At 39.7% G+C, this 24675-nt stretch overlaps 1 protein-coding gene and 1 long non-coding RNA gene across 5 annotated transcripts in view; one reads left to right on the forward strand and one right to left on the reverse strand.

Moving 5' to 3' along the window:
• LOC105088992 (uncharacterized) overlaps positions 1–24675 on the reverse strand; it is a 723199-nt gene that overhangs the window by 507098 nt on the left and 191426 nt on the right. The gene's annotated exons all lie outside the window — the stretch shown is intronic.
• Positions 1–24675, forward strand: part of CDH20 (cadherin 20) — a 178216-nt gene that overhangs the window by 100385 nt on the left and 53156 nt on the right. Inside the window, exon 2 of one of the 3 annotated variants that reach the window (XM_064480386.1) lies at positions 18169–18446. The exons of 1 other annotated variant lie outside the window; for it this stretch is intronic. The gene's annotated coding sequence lies outside the window, so the exon portion shown is untranslated. Of the gene's footprint in view, positions 1–17722; positions 18447–24675 lie in introns of those variants that run through there. One more of the 3 variants, XM_064480385.1, reaches the window with a different exon arrangement.

Raw genomic sequence — 24675 nt, forward strand, 5'->3', positions numbered from 1 at the left:
AGTAAAATGAGGCTCAGAGTGGACAGTTATCTCAATGTCACATAGCTAAAGCAAAATTAAACTGAAATTCAAGCTCTTTTTTTTTTGTAATTTTTTTACTTTTTGTTATGAGATTATTCAGATACCCAACTAGAGAGAATGGTTCTATGAACGCTAAACAAGACATTATGCTGTACATCAGGAAACTGATACAACATTGTAAACTGACTATACTTCAATTTTTTAAAAAGTGAAAAAATAAAGGAATTTAACAAAAAAGACTTTTAGCCTCAAGTCTAAAACCCTTTTCCTAGAACATGTTTCATCCTATGAAATAGATGTATTTATCTCAGCAATTTTTCATGCAGAGTTGGATTGTTGCTTTTAATTTTAGAGGTAATATTTGTTCATTATAAAACCATCTATTCAGAACAGAAGGTTTTGCCTCTATAATCAACTTGTGCAGATCCTTCTAGACTTTCTCTACACACTATGTACATCTATAGATATATAATTTTTTTACAAAATGGAATCATACTAAACACACTCTTAAAAACCTGCTGATTTTGCCCTTTAAATGTACCACGGATATACTGCCACTACAATGAACACTGATCTATAGCTTCATATTTATACTGATTCCATTGTATCAATAAACCATCATTTACTTAACCAATCCCTTGTTGATAAACATTTATGTTTCTCAACGCTTTGTTACCGTAAAAACATTGTGGCAACTCTCCTACATTACAAATCTTTATATGCTTATAAAATTAATTCTTAGAATTTCCTGGAACATAATATATTCTCAGCAAATTTGTCAAATTATTGGATGGACGAAAAGTGAAACTGCTTGATTAAAGAACTGGTAAATCTTATATTTTGATAGGTATTGTTAAATTGTCTTCCATAAAGGTAATTAACCCATTTTCTATTATTTGTAGCTTTTTTTAAGTTTGCTTATGGTTTAAATATTTCAGGAAGTTTCAAATTTTTTACTTTGTGGTCCTGTCTTAGGGACAGTGTTGTGTGGAGTAAGAGTTCAACAGCTTCTGAAAGCCAGTTGCCAAAGTTTCAGGAATTCTGAGAATGAGCTGTAAAATACAGCCATTATTTTCAAATTACATGAATTTACAAGTAAATTACATTTAAAACAAAAGCAATAAATACTCAAAGCATACTAATTTTTAATTACTTTACTAAATGTTACTATTATGCTCTTGAAGTCAGTTATGACTACGGCACACAGACAGTGAAAGTATCACAGTCTTGCACTACTTCACATCTCCTCCCAACTCCACACTCGGTGACTACTATGGGAGCTTGAAATGGGTCACAGTAGTAGTATTGACACCACAGAAATCACCAAGTGCTATAAATCAGGACTTGATTTTGTGCTGAAACTTGAGTTTTAAGGTAATAATTTATACAAGGGTGAGAATATTTTTTAATAAGCCACACATAAGACTTAAAGACAATATATTTATTGGGAAAGGAATTAGCAGATTGAGATGCAACTCCATTTGTCAAATCATGGCTAAATACGGACTACAAATTCAAAGTTAGGGAAAAAAATCAAGAAAAAGGATTCTGAAAAAGTCAACCGACTATATAGAATAACATTTAAAATAAAGAGCATTGTGTATTTTTCTGTTTGTAAATTGTATGATATGCATCCTTAATAATAGTAAAATGCATATTTATGTACATATATGTGTGTGTATATATGTGTGTATGTGTATGTGTGTGTGTGTGTGTGTGTATATATATATCTGCATTTTTTTTCAGAGAGCTGGTCATTAAACATTTATTGGCACACAACTGTTTAAGGTTTATATTTTGAGAAGTTTTCCCTCCATAGACGCTCAAATACCACAGGTACTGTATTCTAAATTCCTATGTGTAGCTGGCTATTTCTGAAATTTGTGTTCTGTTTCATTGATCTTTCTTATTATGGCCTTAATACCATAACAATTAAATTATTATAGTTTTAAAATGCACTTAGTATCTAGAAGGGCAAATTCCACTCACTAGTTCTCCCAAACAACCCAGTTATACCAGAAGAACTTGAAAATCTCTTCCAACCTCCCTCCCAATAGTATTCCAGTGATATCTCCTCCTTTCATTCAGTTTTTATTTTATATTCATTGTTAGGATCTTATCATTTTCTTCGTATTTGCCCTACACATTTTCAGTCTTCATGACTCTATATATATTATATATTATTGTTTTTATGTTATTTTCTATATGGCATTTTTCATATTTTTCTTTTTAAAAATTACTATTTATCACAGATATTTTACCACTACTTAGAACAATCACAAAACTCTTCCACCAAAAACCAAGTTAAAAAGGATAGTTGCAAGCCATTTCCAACAAGAATGATGGCTAGATCATTGTTCAACATCACAAAAGACAAGGAAGGGTCAGGAAACTGTCATAGATTGAAGGAGACTAAAGAGACATGACAATTAAATGCAGTGTGGGATCCTGGGTTGAATCCTGGAATAGAAAATGGACATTAGTGGGAAAATTGGAGAAATCTAAATAAAGTCTGTAGTTTCGTTAATTAAAAAGCATGATTGATGGGTAAAAGTTTTAATAGGACAGTTTGCAGGATAAAATTTCTGGGGCCATTAATGAAATTAGTTTTTGGAAAAGAGGTCAACTCTTCTTTTTAAATGTGAATATGCACACTTAAGTCATCTTAAGATGAAATAATTTGATAAATTTGAGTAATTTATTCCATGTTTTGGGCTTCTTCAATATGGCTAATTATAAAACAACTGGAAGTTCATACTGTTCTGTTAATAATATTCTTTTGACCACATTAGCATCTTGTAAGAGATTCTGCAAGTATACAGTTACTTGCCAAATGTGGGAATGTGAAGATTTTATGAGAACTTGAGTTAGATAAGCAAGCAAAAAATCGTAATTTACCATAAAGAACAACCACCATACAATCCTGCGCTAAATGGCATCCAAAAAATTACCCTTTATCTCAAAGTAATATTTGTTAAATAAATTGTAGTTAACACTACCTTCATGATGAGCATTCCTTTTAGAAAGCATATTTAATAAATTACTGAAAATGTTCTAACAGAGGCATATAAGTTTAAATTCTGCACCCATCTTCACTATAGAATTTTCCCTACAGAGTTCTAAAGAATGAACTCCTATGACCTTATCATTTAATAAGCTTATATAGACTGGAGTGGTCCCATTCCACAGTAAGTTGCTAACATCAATCCTCTATCCTACAGTTTGGGTGGTCCCATTCCTCTCATTTGCCCCTAGGTAGGTGTGGGATCCACGTGACTGCTAGATAATAAATTTTAGCACATTTGATGGTAACAGGCTCAAATTTTTTTCTTTCCTTCTTTCAGGTAATCAAATATAAGGTATTCTGTGTCCTCCACAGGGTTTGGTAGATACCTCTCTGAAGTTTTCCCAGACCTATAATTACCTTTATTTCCTGTTCATAGGTAATGGCACCAAATGATGCACTTCTCATGTTTGCTCGTTAAGACCTGTAGCCAAACCTTTTTCAATGCTTAAAAGATTTCCTGTCTATTTTAAAAGAGTTGCTTTTATGTTTAAAAAAAAACTATTCATAGTTAAACAGAACTGTATAATTACATAAAAAACTACTTAAAAACAATAAAAACCAAAGTTTGGTAAGTGATGCCTTGAGAGCAAGACAGTTTTAGCCACAAAAACCTAGGTTTGGATGAGACATTTTGCAATGGAAATGGTTAATCTTTTTTTTTTAAAGATCCCTTGATTAATAAAGCCATTTCTGGTAGAACTTCTTACAATCAGAAATTCTTCTAAACAGACCCTTGTTATGCCCAAAACTCTGTTCTTTCTCCCACTACAGAACATCAGTCTTGTCTTTGTACCATTCCCAGAATTGGAAAAGAGGTGATAACCTCTGGTTATTCACTGATGCCTTACTGGTTGCCTAACTAGGGTCTACTGACAGGAGTTGTGGCTATAAATCCAGAACACTGGGTCTGAATGGTTTAGTCTTTGTTAATAATTACAATAATACCAGCTAGCATTTATAAGAGTTTTGCCAGACACTATTTGAAGTGCTTGCTGTACCATCTAATTTAATGCTGACAATGCCTTGAAAATCAGGTACTCTTACTATTATCCCCATTTTACAGATGAGAAAATTGAGGCACAGAAAGGTTAAAGTACTTGCTCAAAATACCATAGTGGCCAAGCCATTCCATGTTCAGCCATCAGGAATATCACTTCTGTTCTTCCCAGCTAGGTAATTTTCTCCAAGCAATTCAATTCCCAGTACATTTCTTCATCTGCCATTTGACTAGATGACATCAGTATTAATGCCTGTCCCATCTACGTCACAGACTTGCTGGAAGGATCACATATCATGAGAAGGGAATATGTTTTTTTTTTTCTTCTTTGGGGCTACTATTAAAAATATATAGAATATAGAATATATCACACATGGCAAGATCTAGCTATCTGGGTGGGAACTGAGTGCTTTCTAGAGTCAAATCAACATTGAAAACAGAGGCAGCTGAGGATTCTCCAGCCTCCTTGCCCCTCCCCCTTTTCCGTCCAGACTGGAGCCTCCATTGCCATCTCCTGGTCAGCCTCCACTGCCACCGCTCCTCTTCTGTATGGTACATAGCTCACTGTAAAATGCAGAGTCTCCAGTGAACTACCTGGGTCCTCAGTTGACTCCTTTTATGAGCAAAGGAACTAGACTTCCTTTGAACACTTTTAAAGAAAACACACATAGAGCATATCATAAGGGTTTAAATAAACATGACGCTATGTTTGTCTGCCTGTCATTTCCTCTGCCTCTGCATCTTCTCTCCATGACTGTTTCTCCTTCCTCCGTCTGCCTGGTTGTGGGTAGGAGACTCTCTCCAGGTGGTGCCTTCTCATCCTCTATAACCGTCTCCTTTGCCCTCCATCCCCTTTTAGGTCATATTAAGTGCTTATAATATTGAACTAATATATCACCTATTATAGACTCTATCTCAGAATAGCGTTTTCCTTGTTTAAGGAGAATCATGGAATATTCTAAATACCCACTTCCAAAAACAACTCCAAAACACCTTAAATTACTTACGATTTATTTGGCCCTCCATCACAATTTATTAGGCTCATTCCTGCAACATTTGGGAAAGGGGGGGTCAGGAGATACCTTGGAAAGTATCGCTTCTTCCATGAGGCCCCACCACGTCCCTCTCTCTTTCAGAGCCACGCAGCTGGATCTGAGCTCTGCCAGAGGAGAGGCAAGAAACTGTTCTCCGCAAACCTCTTTGATTCTGCATACATCAATAGAGCCTCCCTCAGGGTTAGAGAATCAGGCTGAAAGGCTCATAATGTGTGTAACCTGTGATTCCTTCAGGAGCCAAAAAGAAGCTAAAGGGCCCGTATGCAGTAACTTAATTTGAAGGCAGATTGTGCTTAAGCATCTCAGAGCAGAAGTCAGCCCTGCAATGGTATGTGAATTAATGAAGGCAAATTAGCCCAGGATTTGTGTTTGTTGTGTGGGAAGGTGATGACAGAGTAAATCTTCCAAATTTAAGTATATTTTATGTTAATTGCATAAAGTAGCATAGATTTGTTGCCTTAAATCTCAACCATGGGGAGCCAGAATTTGGGCTTGCTGATTTCTTGTATTACCCACTAAAATGACTGCAGTCTTTGTATTTACTTGAGAAGCACAGATCCATTTCTGAATATCTTCACAACTTTAAGTGTTTTAAGAAACTTTTTTTTAATACCATCTAGTTAATTGTACCATGATAGCTCCTAAATGGAACATTACATCTCTGTCAGTCTTAAACGCTGCTGGGGATATAACAGTTTGGGTCATATTATTATAATCACTTTTATTCAGAGCACTTGAAAGCTGAGAATTAAATATGCCTCAATTTGCTATCATTCTAACTATTACTTACTTTAGTGCTACGTAAATACTAAAGAAACCATCACCCCTGGTAAAATTATATTCTGAATTCTCTGATGATAGAATATAGGTTCAATGTGGAGACGCATCTTTCCTTGTTTTCTCTCTCTCTATTCAGTTAAAAATGGTTTCTCCGTAATGGCAAGCTTCTGTTGTGCACTAATTTTGAACTCTCAGTTAACAGGGAAAGAACTGGAATAAAGGGAAAGGGAAATGGTATAACTACCTTCGTGTGTGGGAGCCATTACTCAATGCTAAATCCTATATGCACTCAACACATCAAGCCCAGAAATGGCCAGGTGACAGGAGAGAGACTGGGCAAAGAAAGTGGGCCTGAAGCTAGATCCTGCCGAGACGGGCCACTCCTTGTCCCTCTGCACGTGGTTTATCAACTAGCAGCTCTTCACACCAGCTAGGAGCTCTTTAGAAATGCAAAAGTTCAAGCCCCACCTCAGGCTGACTTACTAAAATCTGCACGTTAACAAGACCCTCCAAGGATTCCTATGCACTTTCAAGTCTGAGGAGCCCTGTCTATACCTTGCCCAGATCCTCTACTGGGAAGACGCGGAAGTCCGCCTTGATCAACCTCAGGAATTAACTAGGAATACTCTAGTCTTCCCCCTTAGCAGAGAATGGTGCTATAGAGATAATGGAAAGTAAAAGGCTCTACGTCTTTAAAAATTCCAATCAACCACTGAGATCTGGTGGTAGGAGAGGCAGAGACAGGGAAGAGAGGAGGTGCCACACATTTAATTCCAACCAACGGTCAAAACAAAAAGCTCTTGTTGGAACTATTTTACCCTCTTCTCTGTGTGATGTTATTGGATTTGATTTCCTTTCTTCCTAAGAAGGACACACTGGGAAAAAAAATGACCTAAATTCAGTATTCTATCCAGATGCTTTCAATTTGGCAGGCGGGAAGCAAGTTTTGCATAGAGACTGAGCTCACTGAAAGGAATTAGAATTTTGAGCTGGAAATTCCAAAGGCATTTTAAAGTCAAGAAACTGTTTAGGAAAAAATAAATACAAGTGACCTTGATGTAATTCTGCAATGATATTCACATCTCAGAGCCATCTTTGAGGCTCCACTGGGTACTTTTGTAACTAGTCTTCCTGGCACTGAGTTCAAAACAACAGACTATAGGCAAGATACAAAAAGTGGGAGGTGTAGCAGGATCCAAAACACATCTAATTTAAGTGGAGCAGCCAATCACAGAAACCTCCTGCAGTACAAGGAGACCTTAACATAAACAGGCAACCACCACCACAAAGGCTGTGCTTACCCAGCTGACGGTGCCTCAGGATTGGCTACCCTCCGGGCACTTTACCACAGGCCTGGGCCCCACTCATGACACACACCCACGGGAGGGACTGGCAGCTCCACCATCCTTTCCCGAAGGTAATTTTCAGGATCAGACTGACTCTGATCTCAAAATAAACTTGAGATTTTTGACATCTCTTGACCATATGGTGTATTTCTTGCACAAGCTATAAGCTGTTTTGCAATTTCCTTTTTCCTTAGCCAATTGTGTTTTCCTTATGTTTTTGACATTTTTTTCAATAATCAGATATCCTAGACACCAGTAGCCGCTAATGTCAGACACTATTGAAATACTTTCTAAATTGGTTTTTAAATAATTCACTGATTCAGAAGTAAATATATCTTCAATATTTTTGAATTAGAATCTTATTTAGGCTACCTCAGGGAGTGTTAATGAATTGTATGGCATTGTTATTTATATTTTTACTAAAATACTACAAATAAGTTTTTTAATTTTAAAAGAAAAAGCAATTTTGGCACTGTGTGAAAAGGTAAATTTGAACCATAGCATATATAGATTATATACAAATTATACAAACAGGCTCTACTAGTAGGGGATTTGAATTTAGTATTAATTCAGACAGTGTTTTAGTTTCTTTAAGGACTAATGTCTATTCTGTCTCAAACATGAGTGTACAATACTAATGAACTCATTCAAAACTAGATCTAAATGATTACTAACTATAGAAGAATAATTAAGCATGGTGTGTAAGTTTCCTAGGCTGTCATAACAAAATACCATAAATTGGGTGGCTTAAAACAACAGAAATTTATTGTCTCACAGTTCTGGAAGCTGGAAGTCCAAAGTCAGGGTTTTGGCAGGGCCATGCTCCCCCCACGCCACCAGGGGAGGAGCCTTCCTTGCCTCGTCCAGCTTCTGGTAGCCCCAGGAGTTCCTTGGCTTTGTAGCAGCATCACTCCAACGTCCATCTTCTCATGACCACTCTCCCCGTGTCTCTCTCTTCCCCTCTTCTTATTAGGCCACCAGTCATGTTGGATTTTGGCCCACCCTAACAGCCTGATCATAACTTGTTTATATCTGCAACAAGGGTTAGGTTTTCAACATATCTTTTTAGGAAGACACACAATAACAACCAATAACACATGTCCAGCATTCTTCAGTGAAGGAATATAACCTGTAACTTTACCAAAATGATAGTATTATTCTCTCTCTCTGATCTAGAAATTATAATTTTTTTTATTTGCCTTCTTCGTAAAACAAAGGAACAGCTAGAAATCAAGCAACAGTTACTAATGTAATGTGTCCAACAAGTATTTGATAAAGATCCTCTTAGAAAAGAGAAAAGGGCATGTAGGGATATGAGATTTTTAAGTAACCCATCTGACTGGGTGGCTTGTGGCTCAAGAAAACAAAGTTATGATGAGTTCAAAAGATTCATCTAGGGGAAGAGACAGAAACCTGCCTAAAATAACTTACTCCATATCATAAATAACTCACCATGACAGTTCTCCGATGCCAGCTGAATGTTTAGAAAATGTAATTCACACTAAGTTATGTACCATTCATGATTTAACATCCTGTAGTAAACTACTCTTTTTGTTGTTGTTGTTACAATTCTGTGCCTGTATTTAAATACATCATTTTCTCCCCAGACTTACAACTTCCCCCCCTTCCCCTTGGAGCACCACTTCAAGGGCCTTTTCCATGGTCTCCTTCCCCTCCTCTTGTCTGGGCTCCTTTCCTGTTCCTTGTAGGCACCTTCACGGGCGTCCTCAGCACCACTCCCGGTCTTTGGCTTCCTCTAATCTCAACCCAAGCTCCCCTCTCCTATCCTAGTGTCCTCAATATATACCCATGCTCCTCAAGCTTGAATGTGAGACCTTGTTAAAATGCAGATTCTGATTCAGTATGACTGAGGTGGGGTCGGCGATCCTGCATTTCTAACAAGCCCCGGGGGACACCCGTGCCGCTATCCATGGACCACACTGCAAGGCTGCACAGCCTGACTGACTGTCCCCCACAGTTTGCACTGTAAGCCCCATCACTGTCCCCCGTGGGGCCTCCCTTCCCCTACAAGGTCTCATACTTTAAAATGATCTCTTACCACTACCACCCACTGCCTCCTCTCCTCAGCTCCTGCTGTCTTAAGCACATCTCAGGCAAGCAAATGAATAAAATAATCCTATTGAAGAATAAGTGACTGATACGCTCTCCTTACCCACCCTCCCCATCCTCCCAGAGGTTTTCCTTAGTCGTCTGCACGAATCTCTAAATCAAGTAGTCTTCACTTGAAGTGTAAATATTGGTATATTTTTCTGGGGAGTTAAATCTAGATTATTATCAGACTTTCAAAGAATTCCCTAATTCCTAAGGATAGAAAGCCATGGTCTAAATACCGAAATGTCAGGCACTGTCAATAAACATGTTTCGAAGGGCACAGGAGGGGCGGGAAGGTGTCTCCTCTCAGAGCACATGCTCACCTCTCTTCGTCTCTCTCTGTGTGGCAGTTCACAGGGTGGGGCAGACAGCAGAGCTGGGGGTTACAGTAAGTTTCCTGCTCACACTCCCTCAAACTCAAAGGAGCTGTCGCTTTGGGTTCTGCTTCCTTGTAGTCAAACTGAATTCTGATCTGGAGACCAAAGCAGAGGCTGCCGGGTCAGGTCCCAGCCCTTAGTGAACCTGAAGGTAAGGCTGATTGGCTGGAGGGGACTAGTTGTGTCTTCACTGTGTCCAAGTGTGGCTAAGACTTCAGGGCCCAGGAGGTCCAGCTCTCAAACCAGGGAGAGTGCAAAGGTCCCTGAACCATCAGGAAAATATGTGCCCTTGAGAAAGGAAAGAGAATCCTGGGTCTTCCAAAAGGCCTGGAAGCGTAACTTCTCCCTCTTCCACCCACACTGGACAAGGGAAATGCCTTGTTTTGCTATATGTTAAATGAGATAACATCTGTAAAGCACTCAGCATGGAGCCCAGCAGATATTAGGGGTTCAGTAAATATTAGCTCCCTTCCCTATTAAAAAAGCAACACCAGCTACCCTGTTTATGTGATTCGCTTGCCGTTACCACCATATAGCACAATAAGAAGTGTTTGTAATTACATATGTACCACTATGGTAATTTCATTTTTAAATTTTACTGATAACGTCATTATACGCTTTATGTAAGCTCAGAGTTTTCCTGCTTATGCAGCATGGTCACTGGTTCCTAACTTTCCAAAAAAGAAAAAAACGCAAGAGAACATCTGAGGGAAGAACAGTTTAGTGGTTTAACAAGGTTAAAAAAAAAAAAAAAGTTTAACATCTTCCTGCAGTTTCCTCATTGTTCTTCCTGTCCTGATGCAGCTGTACCCCTCAACTCGGATGCTCCCCACCAGCCTCCCTCCTCTACCCTCTGCACAACACTCCCTCCCTTCGCCCTCATTACACTGCTAGCAAAGACCAGGAATATCCCCTTCCATCTGTTTCTGGAGGCTTTGACTCACACACTGTTCAACCCTAGCAGTCTGGGCACACCAGCCGGGGCAGGGTGTGCTCCTGGAGCTGACAAGTGCCTATCAAAATCATCCTCACCACAGAAGCCCTGATCAAAACACTGGATGGGAGTGAATGTGGGCTGCGACATGATACCACAAGGAAGCTGAAAGCCACCACACCCATTTATCCACATTTGGGACTAGGAGGAAGCATTAGCATCAGACTGAAAAATAGCCAGACCTCTCCAACTTGAAAGCAGACATTAATGAACCAAGCACAGAGCTGAAGTTGAAGATGAGCTTGTGGTGAAACCAGTTGGAACCCTCCATCACGGTCTGGATGTGAATTATTCTTACTAAAAAATCTATGGAGCCACTGAACATATTTGGAAAATCCTCAACAGTATTTATCACTGTATAACAACATCTTGATTCATAACTAACTTCAGGAAATGACAATATCCACAAATGGAATCAATCACTTCAAAATAAGCCTTGTACTAGCAAATAACTTCAACTCCCAAGTAAATCCTAGAGAGTATTTTAAGCGTGATCATCACAGAGCTCACTGGAAATAAACTAGTTGCCCTGGTTGCCCAAGAATATCCCCTGATATTTTTTAAAATTGAATTTAAAAATAGGGTCACTGTCAACAGGCACCAGCACTCATTATTTTCCACGTGTGCACTCCTACAGCTACTGAAAAGCAAGGCATAAAAAGCAAAGAACAGTACAAAATCTATTAACTCTAGCCATCCTCTGGGCCCCTGGCCTCTCTCGACCATAACTTTGCATCCAATAATTACAACTGCCATTTCTTACTAAGAATGGTACCATTCCCATCTTCTAACTGTACAGAACCTTTTGCTAGTAACATACATATTTTCCCACCACGCTGAAGAAAATAAAACAGAACCGGCAATAAGAATCCTGGAGCTGGTTAGTGTTTCCAGGTTTGCAAAAAATAAATTGACATATGATTTCCAGAACATTTTCAAGCTTCCATATTTTGGAAATAAAATGGTTCTTAATTTTCAAGAAGAATTAACAGCCTGGAATTTTGTTATCAAACCAGGTGAATTTTAATAGCTCATTTTAAAAAATAACATTGAAATGAAACTAGAAGGTTCAACAGCACAGCAGATCAAAGCATCCAGAAAACAGATAAAAGGGGATACCTGTGAGTGCAAAATGAGTACAAATTACCCTCCTAATTCTACACAGGACCTTAGCAACCTACTCGGATTCAGGGATCTGCCTGGGAAGTATTTGTACTCATCACCTAAACAACATAAAGCTGAATGAAGGCATATTCCTCAGGAGACACAATTTCTTTTCACTGTTTGAATAGCAATCCATTACTTTTTTAAGTCAATACAAATGCAAGGTTTACAACAGGTAAAATAATTCTGAGAGTGATTCTCTACCATCTTTTTACCAAAAAAAGAAAGAATTTTACCTTAGTTCTCTACAAATGTTCAAGCTTATTTTTTAACATTTACAGTCGAAACTTACTACTTCACTTAAATGCTGCATCACAGAGAATTTCCTTAAAAATTAGTATTCATACATTTTTCCATGACATGATGTTCCAGTCACAGAAAGTTACAGAATATGCCACTCACGACGTCACTGCTGTTTCTTCCAAGGCCATTCTTGTTACGACTCTACCATCTGCAGTGCGCCTTATTAATAAAGATGTCTGAAGCAGTCTAGGGGTCAGAAGAGAGGAATAACTCTGAAAATCGAGAAACTACCTTTCCTTGGACCCACAACTTGAGGCCAGTCTCCCAGGAGGTAGATACAACTCCTGCTAATAAGGCTCCATTCCGAGGGAACCAAAATTCCCTCCAGCTGGTTTGTTTTTGTTTGTTTGTTTACTGAAAAATAGCCAGTTTACAATGTTGTGTTAATTTCTAGTGTACAGCACAGTGAAGCTGGTTTCAAAAAAAATGCAGAAGTGCAGTCACAGAGGTATCTCAGAGAATCCAAGGGCAGGAAGCTCAGCTGAGCTTCCCGACGGACAGGGGACAGGAGCTGGGAGGAAGAGCCTCTTGGCCACCTGACTTACTCCGCGCTGCCGCTACAGGACAGAGCATCCCGCTATTCCTGCAGGTCCCAAGTCCACACTCCCAGGAAAGAGAACCTGCGTGGCCCAGCTTGACTCACTCGGCCCCACCTCTGTTCCACACAGCTTTGGTGTGGGGGAAGGGCAGAGTCTTCTGTTACAAATAAAGCCTCAGGGTCCCATCCTTTGGGGGAGAGGGCAGTTCTTACGCAAGTCAGAAACATACTGCACAGGCACCCCAGAGATGTCTGGGGCAGTCTCTGATAAGAAGCTACATACATAATGAATGAGTCTGCCATTGAGGAGACATAATGTTAAGATATCCCCAGTCAGATTTTATCATCAGAATTATTCACAAATTATTTTATTGGAAAATGTTTCATATTTTTTCTTTATTTGGAGAGACTTATGCAGCATAATTTTCCTTCCCTTCCTCTTGAGAATCTGACAATTTCTACATAATCACAATGAAGAAGAATGTTTGTGGCATTTCGCTGTTTTCCCCCCAGATATGTCAAGAATAGTGTTCTTTTGACAAGCCAGGTGGAATTTTACATCCTTCTGCTAACAAGCTTCTATTCCCACTATCCACCAAACACAGGGTTTGAAACTTCAGTATCTTCAGGGACATCACCACTGCTGGCCAACAGCTGATGTGAAACCCTAAGTCAGAAAGACTCATTTCTCCACAAAATGGAAGAAAAGATCCAAACGGTTATGAGAGAAGGCTAACATTCTAGTTTGCACCACTGGTGTATCACCTCTTCTGCTTTTGGAAAGAATTAAACTTTCAATGAGCATCTATTACGTTCCCTACACTAAGCTTTACATGTTGTATACACGAGATGATGTAATCCTTAGAGAAACCCTACAACTCTGTGGACTGGAAAAACTCTCTCGAGGCATCAGAAAGATAAAATAATCTGCAAAACAAGCACAGAAGTAGAATCTAAACCTGATTCTGCCTGATCCCAGGGCCTGTAGTGCTTCTCTCACTAGTGCTGATAGACAGCATTCCTGGAGCACCGCCAGTGTGCCAAGGCCCAGTTTCCAGTGCTTTACCTACACTGACTTACACAGTAGGTGTACCAACTACTTACTATCAGCTCCATTTCACAGATGTGAAAAGAGGAGCACAGAGAGGTTAAACACTTCTCCAAATTCACATGGCCTATAAACAGTGGCGCTGAGATTAGGACCCAGGCAACCCAGTTGCATGGTAGGTCAAGTTGCCTGCACTTGATTTGCAGACAGCACAGGGCCCTCCTTGGTGATGCTCTCATTATTCAGTCAATATACCTCAACCGTGTCCATGAGAGCAGCCATGGATCCCTCACAAGTTCAAAGTAAAATCAAGTTAAAATTGCGTATCTCGTCGTTTCACTGCATGTGTGGAGAACGGAAATGACAATCTTGGTAGCCAGGATTCTCCAATCCTTATTTCACCCTAAAATAGCTCTTCTTCCCTATGTCTCCTAAAGATTCAAGACATCAAGATATGCTAAGGACGTTATGAGTGAGGGAAATCTCTTTTCATTTCATTGTGTGGGTCTGTGTGCACGCGCGTGCGCACATGTGTTTGGGGAGAGGGAGGAAACAATATTAAAGAATGTTGGTAACTCTCTTCTAAGAATATTCTTTTCCTCACCTCTCCTTTTAAACATAAGCATATTTAGTCTCTCTCTGCTAGGAGACCTTTAATGGTCTGTGTTCTTCTAGTATCTTTTTTCCCCCTGCTCGCTCCATTAAAAGTGTTCCAATTTCAAACCGCTACAGCGCCACTGGCTTAGATAATGTACTGTCATCCGTACCTCATACATCGTGTCCAGGGGACTGGCCTTACTGTAAGTGTCACTTCAATTGCAGTGAGCTGGCCACAGGCCATGACCTATGGAGGCCCTTGTGGCCATTTACTGCAAACTACAGCCTGTGCATGATGCTAATGATGTTCTTCAAGAAGCCACATTTGCATGACTTCATATTTTGCTGTGTCTCCTTTAAAATTGCTAATAAAAGACAAAGGTGTTCTTTATTATGAATTTGTGCCTTTATTTTCTTCATCCCTTTCTGTTCAGAGGAAACCATTTCCATCCCTCTCACTACAGCATATCCCTTCATGACCACCAACACCCAAACACCTCCCCCAACCCCCCAAAATTGCAAAAACCTAATGCGGTAATTGCCTCCAAATTTGGAGTTTTATATGCAAACTGTTCGTGACATTCACAAAACCGGGAAGCAACTGCAATAGCACTGTGCTTCTGGAGAGATGAAGCCAATTTCAGAATCCAATTTTCAAAAGGAAATGCCATGTTTGTTTCATGTCAGCCTCGCTTCAGATCAGAGGGGAAAAAAACGAACAAAGCAAAAACCGTTGGTCTGGCTGGTTATTTCCAAGCAAAGCAGAGGGCAGATGGAAAGGCATTCAGTTGGCTCTAGTGCCCTGTCTTGTCTACTTCCAGTTGCTTTAGAAGCAGCTGAGCAAAGCCTAACCCCTGATGAATGAGAACACACACACACACACACACACACACACACACACACACACACATCCAAATGCTTACTTAAATAACATTATTTTAAAAATACAGGCTGGACTGTCACACAGACAGGTGGCCTGGCTGCTTTAGCAGTTCTCATACACCAGGCTGGCTGCCCAGCTCGTCCAGCCCTGCCTCCCGACCGTCCTGTAGCCACAACACAGTGCACAGCCCTGGTTGTACATGTAGCAACACAGTCTCTCATTAAGGGGGAAGGATTTCTGGAAGTGAGCCTGTGGCATTTTGTAGATTTAGAATTAACCTGTGGAGTGTGACTATAAATTTTTTAAAAAAGAGAAAATCACCTCTGCTATTGTATCTGTTTGCATTTACATACGTACATTATAGTTTCCAGCTACCTACATACCTGTGCAATTAATGAACAAATAAAAACATGTAGTCACTCACATATATAAATATACAATACACTCAGAGGAATCTATAGACTGTCTGTCAATGTCACATATGAAATTTGTCAATGATTTATAGAGATTCTGATAAAAAGAAGTACATAGGGAAAAAATGTAATTGATTTTTAAATGGGTTTCCTTTGCCTGTATTCAGCTTTCTTACCAAAGACTATTTTCCTCACTGCTCCCTGGTGAAAACAATTTGAGTGTTGCAGCTCTTCACCAGATGTAAAAAGAACACAAGGCCAGCCAGTCACATCGATGTGTGCTCACCTCTGCTGGCTGCCTGTGCATAAGCTCCACTAACTTCCCCGCCAACTGCTGTCTGTGCAGAGCGTATGCCAGAACGCGCAGAGAGTGTGGGGAAAGTAAGGCACGGTTAGCCTGGGGATTGTGGGGTCGCATCTCATCATCCCTGCACACGCTATATATCCCATGACTATTGTCTGCAACACGACTGGGCACTGGCTGTAGCCAATCTATTTCTATGCTGTATTGTCATTGGTCAAAAATGGCCTTGTTCTTCCATTGCCTCCATTTTCCAACTGAAAAAGGAGAGGAACTGATAAGCCTGAGCTCAATTCGTTCTGGCAATTATTGCAAGGTTCCTACTGTGAGGGAGGCCCTGCCCATCGGCGCAGAATGACACACAGCCATCCAGGGGCCAGACAAAAGGAGACCCTGCTTTTCTCCAAGTGTATTCAGCCATGTATAGACATATTGGCCGAGATGCCTGCCCATTCACATCTTAATGGGAAAAAGAGAGAGACAAGAACCTGAAAAGAAAAAAAAGGAGAATGAAAGATTATCAAGTGACAGCAGACAACAAAACGTGAACTTGGCTAAGAGGGAAGAAAGGAAACTACTGTGACCACAGGACAGTAAATCAATGATATGATACACACGTAGATACACATGTTTTACTACTATCTAGCCGAATTATGCTTCTATTACAGATAAAGCTTACTACAATGATACTGAAATATGAAACTGGAGAAAGTTATGCTTGGAGGCTGGATTCTGTTAGCTTCTCTCTTCACTTTCTCTTTCTCTCTCTCTCTCCCCTTCACTAAGGTCCAGCTGCACATTAATTCAACCAAATGAAACGATTAAGATGAAATACCACCTAGATGCATTCTAAAGTGTAACTTTTCTGAAACAAGTATGTAACTTTATGAAAAAACCAAAGTACCCATCAAAAGGTGAAAAAGGTGTATTACGTTATGATGAAAAAGAGGTCATTTAAGAAAAGGCTGAAATAGCACTTCTTTTTGAAATGGCATATGGAGGCTTTTATAACACTGAAAAAGGGGTGACTTTTTCTTAATATTTGTCCTTACTCTCTGCTCATGAACAGAAGGAAAATGTTTGAAGATAAGGTCACTTTAAATTCTAGGCCCTGGCACATGTTTCTCTCAGGGGCCAAATGCCCTCATCTTTCCCCTTTTCAACTATATCTAACACTAACCGTTCCACCGTCCAGCACTCCTGTCCACTAGGAAAACAGCTGACAAGCGGTAATGTCAGAATTACATCTGTGACATACCAGAAATCATTTCTCCAGAAAGTCACTCATTTCAAAGAATGAGTATTGAAGTGAACAGGGCGAAATTAAGTTAATTTTTAAATCTGTTATTAATTGTTTCTCTTTAATCATAATGGAAAATAAGGGGGGAAATGACATTCAATAACAACATATACTTTTTCTATTACGGAGAATACCTAACTCAATGGATGAATCATTAGAGAATGATCCCTCTGGCCTAGGGAACTCCAGATACAGATACAAAAAGGAAAAGTTTAAGATATAAAATATACCATAAAATTGCTGGGAAAAGTGAACTACAATCCCCAGTGAAATTACCTCCTACGGCAATTAAGAGCCCGTTTGTTGGAGCATTAACAGCCTCAGGCAAACTCAACAAACCCACTCCTGGCTGCCAGTAATGACAGATTTCTTAGGGAGTATTATTTAATTAACAATAATCTGAAAGAGCAGCTCAGCTGAGATACTGCATTTACTTACTGGAAACACTAAGCAATGGTAAGTGGAAAAGACGTGCAATTTGTTGGCCTTCCCATTATCTTCTGTTTCTGAAATACCTAAGTAGCTGACAGGTATCTGCCACCAGATATTTTCAGCTGACTGTGAGGCCAACACGTCCAGGGAACTTTAGTTCTGACTGTACACGGCTCCTAATAGTCTTTTGCTGCTTGATTCTGTTAAGAAATCCCCGAGGGCCTCAAATGTTCAGGGACAGCATTCTTTGTCCTTTCCCCATCTAGGCAAGGGCAACTGCCAGCCCCCCTGCCTTGTATACGCCAGGCTCCCTCCCACCCCTATACATCATTTGCTGCTAATCACCTAACCTAAGTGATGCCTTTGTTCTCACTGCCTTCCCAAGTAGCTTTGGGTTGCATCAGCAACTTCGTAGCTGACTGGATCTTGTCTCCCCCCAGAGACGCACTCGACCCCATGGAACTGGCAGAGAGGGAAAGAAAGCCCTAGCCGTGTGGAGCCCTCTCGCCTCAGAGTTACTGGACTAAATCCCCTACATCCAACAGCCTCCTTTGGAGCTGATTATAATTTAAAGACCAATTTCAAACTGGCAAAGGGAGGACCACTTTAAGTTGTTCTGACATACAGTGGGAGTTGGCAGCATGAAGTGAACTCCACAACTAAAGTGGCAAGCTCAGGAAAATGCAAAAATAGTACACTCCGTGGAAGAAGGAGAAAAGTAAGTTATAAAACTTTTCATGTTATTTCTATGACATATCTTCACAAAATTTGGCTTAAAATCGGTCAGTGGCATAGAAAGATTGTCTTGGGAAATGAATGTGTCGATTTAATTCCTGTGGGAGCCAAACAAAGCTAGCTAAGATAGTAATTTTAAATTATTTTGGGGTGGATGTTAATTGTAGTCACTCGTGAACATTAAAATTCCTGCCAACAGAAAATCTTTATCTTGATTTGTGATAAGCTTAGAAATGAACTGTCGAGGTAGAACATGGTTGTTAAGCAAAACAAATTTCTGTTCATGACTTGTGAAAAGACAAATGTGAAATCTCAACCAGTTAGCTCCTGCTTATGTTTGGGAGCAGGTTAGGATGGGGTGTGTACAGAGCGCGAGCATCCACAGTGGATTAAGATTGATTGCAGAGGCTGAAGATTTTTCTCTTTGAGTCTTTTGAATCCGAAGTAGCTTTTGCTCAAATAATATCAAAGGCATCTGATTAAACACATCTCCCAGCAGGATTTTATTGTAGGGCATGCTTTATTATGTACAGTATAATCAGATTGATATAATATGGCATTAGCCAGTGAATGTCTTGTTTTGAAACAACTTGTGGAAATAGATTTTTATCCCTTTCTTTAATCCTTATTTGATGCTGTTAACCAATTCCATTATTTAAATTGACTATTAAGATTGGAATCAGTTTGATTTATCAGAATTTCTTTCCCATTAATAAGGCTTTTTTGTTAGACTCTTTCTGTAGCCTTCATTTACTTTTAGAACTTTGAAGAAAAACATTTGCAAAATCTTTTTCCTTAACATGGATTAAAGCTGTGGATCAGTTCCTATTAAACTATTCTTAGCCTTATAGTATAAGAAGAGTTTATACGGGCTTCTTTTAATGATTCTTTACTGTATAGGCAAGGTCAAAGGGATTCTAGGAGAAAGAAATAGTAAGTTTAAATTTTGCAAAAGATACACAGGAACATTTTCCATTCCAAAGGTTCCCAATTCCTCTAACGACACAGAAAAGGAACACACAGGAATTTTAACTGCTAATGCAGTTTCCACTAATAACACGTGAACATCTTTGTGGACTACTGTATGGTATTTAAATGTCATAAAGGGGGAAAAGTGTCAGCATAAAAGCAAGGGAGGCACACAATTTTTCCCGACAGCAGAGCTAACAATCCTATCTTGCCACAAGTGTTACCTGAGAACAGTCAGCGGGTCATTTTAAAAAATTCTTTTCTTTATTGATATTTTACAGCAAGTAAAAGTAAAAATAGCTAGAATCAAGTATCATCAACAACTGATTGCTCTTCAGAGAGGGACTACTAATTCTTTTCCTTGTATGCTTATAAATTCAGTATTTCTCCTAGGAAAAAATGAGTGAAATCTTACTATGATGTAGAGTCAGAACTTGGAAATATCATCGACTTATAGGATTTGTAAAAGACTTCAAGGCCCTTTGATTCTACCCCCAATCTTTGGCAGACTTAACTCAATGGGAAAGTTCTCCCCTGAAGTCTCTCACCTCTATCTCCCCAACCCCCAGCCCCCTAAAAGGGCAGGTTTCTTCATCTCCAACTTAACCTGTCCCAGTTTATAAGCTTTACTGTCAGGAAATCTTTGTTTAAATCCCTTCTGCTACTGATTAAGGCCATGTTCTCTGTTCCTGGTTCCTAGGTGAAGAGGAATTTTTAAAATGTGGATATCATTATTGAGCTGAACCTTGACTTCTTCTCCTCCAGCCTTAAAGATTTCGTTCCTTGGATACTGTAGGTTTCATCTTTAGGGCCTTGATGACTCCTCTTTACCTGCTCCAGCTCGCATCTCACTTCCCAATCCTCCTTGGGTTGTAGTTCTCAGAAACTGACAAAGCTCTGGTAAGGACCCCAGCCCCACCTGGTGGTTCCTTGGGATCCTACTTTGTGAATATTGCCATGCAAGTACCAAGAGTCTTTTCGAAATGAGAATGTTATATTGCTGAATTGTTGTTCACTTCTTATTTAATTCTATTCCATGTTTTACTGAATTCCTGTTTGGTGCCGACACTGTGCTAATTTTGAAGATACACAGATGACAGTCACTACCCTCAGAGAATTCACAGGCTAGAAGGGAAAGCAGACCACAGGAGGTATGCCAGTGGAATAGACAGAGTGGGATGGGGGCACAGAAAACTGGCCTAATAATTAATAAACACTCAATAGAAGAGAGATTGCTAAGCACAGAAGGTCCTGGGAAAGGCATTCAAGTCTGAGTAAAAGCATGAAAATGTTAAAACATAGGATCTGTAGTTCATTTCGATGGACAAAAAAGTAAGGGGAGCAGGGACAGGAGATGAGGCTAGAATGGTACGTAGGAGCCAGATCATGTAGTCCTTGAGTGCCTGGTCAAGGATTTCAGATTTTATCAGTTCAGAAATGAGAAACTATTAGAGATCTTTTAGTAGGTGAGTGGCCTGATAAGATATGATCCCTCTGCCTGATAAAAGAACAGATTCGAACAGGGACACCAGTTAGGAGGCTGCTGCAGGAGTGAAGGTGTGAAATGTAAACACCAGAAGTATGGCAAGGGCTGCAGGAATGGAGAGGAAAGACAGATTTAGAAAGACTTCGAAGGCAGAATTGGTAGAATTCAACAGATCTAAGTAATCAGAAAGGGGCGGGGGCCGTTAGGGACAGAAGGGTCTGACTTCTAGATTTCTACTTGAATTGCTGGAAATGCCATTCATTCCCCAGGCTAGAAAGCAGAGCAAGGGCTCCAACAGAGAAAAAAATCAGGAGTCAAACTGGAAGGAAATGGTATCCACAGTGACCCACCAACCTTATGCTTGTTCAATGAGTTTTCATTTCTAGATGTTACTAGATTTTACTGTATTCATCACTGCTCTGTTTACATTCTAATACTTCTCCAAAGAGCCATGTGTCTGAAGTCAAGCCACATCCTTTATCACCATCATTTTCACTTGTTCCACTTTGGTAAAATCTCAGTGATTACTGATCATAATTTTAGACAGCCATAAAATTGTGAATGAGTATTAAACACTAGATATGGAATTTATTCCTGTATAATAGTACTTGTCATTGCACTGAAGTTCAAAATGACCCACTGATAACAATTCTCCAGTCACTCAGAACTGAACAGTCAGAACTATACGGTCTCACTTGTTACACCTGGGAAAGGCATAATCAAGAGTCTTGTATACCCAGCTCACACAGAGCTCCCTCCTTCAGATGCACCCGTCTCTGTATGACATAATCCAGTCCTAAGTGGAAATTAGGTCATTTGGACAGAACTTCTTCTGTATGTCTTTTCAAACCAAAGAATAACTGTTTCCCCTTCCCAATTTCCTTCTAAATACAAAAATTTGCCTTTGTTATTCTAAGATTACAAAAGTTCTTTCACATTGAACTCAATGACCCTGAATGGCCTGACTGACAATCCAGGTGTGGCAGCTGTATTTCCTAAAGATGGCCACAATACCACCTCCCATCCCACAGGCTCTTCTAGAGCTTGCCACTCCCTCATTAAGAGGTTGCGCCTGATTCCCTTCACCTTGTGTGTGTGGACTTGCTAGTGGTTCATAACCAACAGAATGTAGTAGAAGCGAAGCTAAGAGGATTCTGAGGCTAGGTCATAAAAGGTGACACGGCTTCTGCTTTGAGAATGGGACTCACACACGAGTGCTGACTATACACACAGTCCACCTGCCCTCATGGAAGCCACCATGCTGTGAGGAAGCCCAAATTAGTCCATGTGGAAATCACACATGAAGGTACTACATGAAATCACGTGAACAGACAGAGATGTCCCAGCAGCCTCCAGCTGCACCAGACCCCTGCCACCCCAGTCTAGCCCCATGGGTCTGCAAATGCCTAAGAAACTCCACACCAGAACCACCCAGCCAAGACGCATCCAAATCCCTGACTCAGAAACCACAAAAACTAACACAATGATCGCTGTTTTAAGCTACTACATTTTGAGGTGATTTGTTTCATAGCAATAGCTAGCCAGAAATCAGGAACTAGTGGCAAAATGGTTCAGTACCAGGTCAAATGATGGCGGATCAGTGGAGTGGCTCCCCCTTTCCTCGATGTGTGAGACATTTGTGCCTTTTGGTCCAAGTATGAGGCTAGCTGGGGACCTTGATGTCAAAACTAGACTGGATTCTGATGAGCCTGAAAGGCCTGAGAAGATCCTGGATTCAGAACAGTTCTCACTTTTGAGAATGTTGGTCACTTCTGGATGATTCTACTTTGCTTGTAAGGACTTAGTTTTTGCCCAGTTTATCTTGGGCCATTTCGGAATCTTTTTTTATGTATCACTTGTTAACATTGTAGACCTTCCCAAAGAATTATAAACTTCAGCATATATTCCATAATCCTAATGGGACTAGACTTTTGGGGGGCAGGGGGGCCCTGTTCAGAGTTCACATGAAGACCACCTCACACACTTGCTTGAAAGGTGTTTTCAGTTACTAAGCTAGAGAACACTACTGAAGAACGATCAGGGGATAAAAACAGCCCAGAAGAATGAGGACATTTAACCAATCTCTGCCCCACGATTCTATTACTATGATATAGGTAGAGGCAAGTTGCTGCTGAAGCCTCACAGATCAAATAATCACCCTTATGCGCGTCTGGCTGAGCATGTTCCGCTGGGGAGATCCAAGATACAAAGTGGTACCAAGGAGAAGAGAATTGAATCTCAGACTTATAGACAATGCCTTCTACAGACTAACAGACTATACCTTCTATAAAGGTAACTGAGATCCACAGATAATAGACAACATCAGCCTAGTGACTGATCAGCTAATTCTAATGCAACTTGACTCACTGTATTAGTTCACTCTGAGGTATTTCTAGAGTAGATTTCCCATTTTCTAATAAAACTATGAAGTGGCTAAATTCTGTTACTCCAATTGAAGGGTGCGTGGGAACAACGTGTTAAGGAGCTGATAATAAATGGTGCTTTTCAGGACAGCTTTTAAACGAATTCTTGACCTTCTTTCAAAGGCAGAGTTGCATGGTATCCCTTTGCATGGATATCATCATTTTTTTAAATCATCTTTTGTTGGAAATCTGGATTAGTCTAGTTTGTGCTGTAATAAGAATACTGTAATAAATATCTATGCATTTAAATTCAAGTAAAATGTATATTATAATCTTTTCCTTAGGCTCAACTGTATATTCATTTTAAACACATAACGCACTGCAAAACTGCTTTCAAGAAAGCTTTTGTTAATCTACACACCTGTCTGAAGTGTATGAGAATGTCCAGTTCCCCACATTCTCAGAAACATTGCCAGCTTATTTTTTAATGTTTTTCAATTCAATACGGTGAAATGGTTTTATTCTTCAGCTAACTGTGAAAGTAAATATTTGTCATATACTATACATCATTTTATTTCCGCTTTCATGAATTTCTCTTATTGTCATTTGATCATTTCTTTTGGAATGATCTTTTTTAAAATTATTTTTTAAACATTTTTTATTGAGTTACAGTCATTTTACAATGTTGTGTCAAATTCCAGTGTAGAGCACAATTTTTCAGTTATACATGAACATACATATACTCATTGTAACATTTTTTTTCGCTGTGAGCTACCACAAGATCTTGTATATATTTCCCTGTGCTATACAGTATAATCTTGTTTATCTATTCTACATATACCTGTCAGTATCTACAAATTTTGAACTCCCAGTCTATCCCTTCCCACCCTCCTCCCACATGGCAACCATAAGTTTGTATTCTGTGTTTATGAGTCTGTTTCTGTTTTGTGTTTTTGTTCTTTGTTTTTTTTTTAAGATTCCACATATGAGTGACCTCATATGGTACTTTTCTTTCTCTTTCTGGCTTACTGCACTTAGAATGACATTCTCCAGGGACATCCATGTTGCTGCAAATGGCGTTATGTTGCCTTTTTATGGCTGAATAGTATTCCACATCTTCTTTATCTTTATGTTGATGGACATTTAGGCTGTTTCCATGTCTTGGCTATTGTAAATAGTGCTTCTATGAAAATTGGGGTGCAAGTGTCTTTTTGAAGTAGGGTTCCTTCTGGATATATGCCCAGGAGTGGGATTACTGGATCATATGGTCAGTCTCTTCCTAGTCTTTTGAGGAATCCCCATACTGTTTTCCACAGTGGCTGCACCAAACTGCATTCCCACCAGCAGTGTAGGAGGGTTCCCTTTTCTCCACAGCCTCTCCAGCATTTGTCATT

Source organism: Camelus dromedarius, chromosome 28 (genome assembly GCF_036321535.1).
Source record: "Camelus dromedarius isolate mCamDro1 chromosome 28, mCamDro1.pat, whole genome shotgun sequence".
Lineage (NCBI taxonomy): Eukaryota > Metazoa > Chordata > Mammalia > Artiodactyla > Camelidae > Camelus > Camelus dromedarius.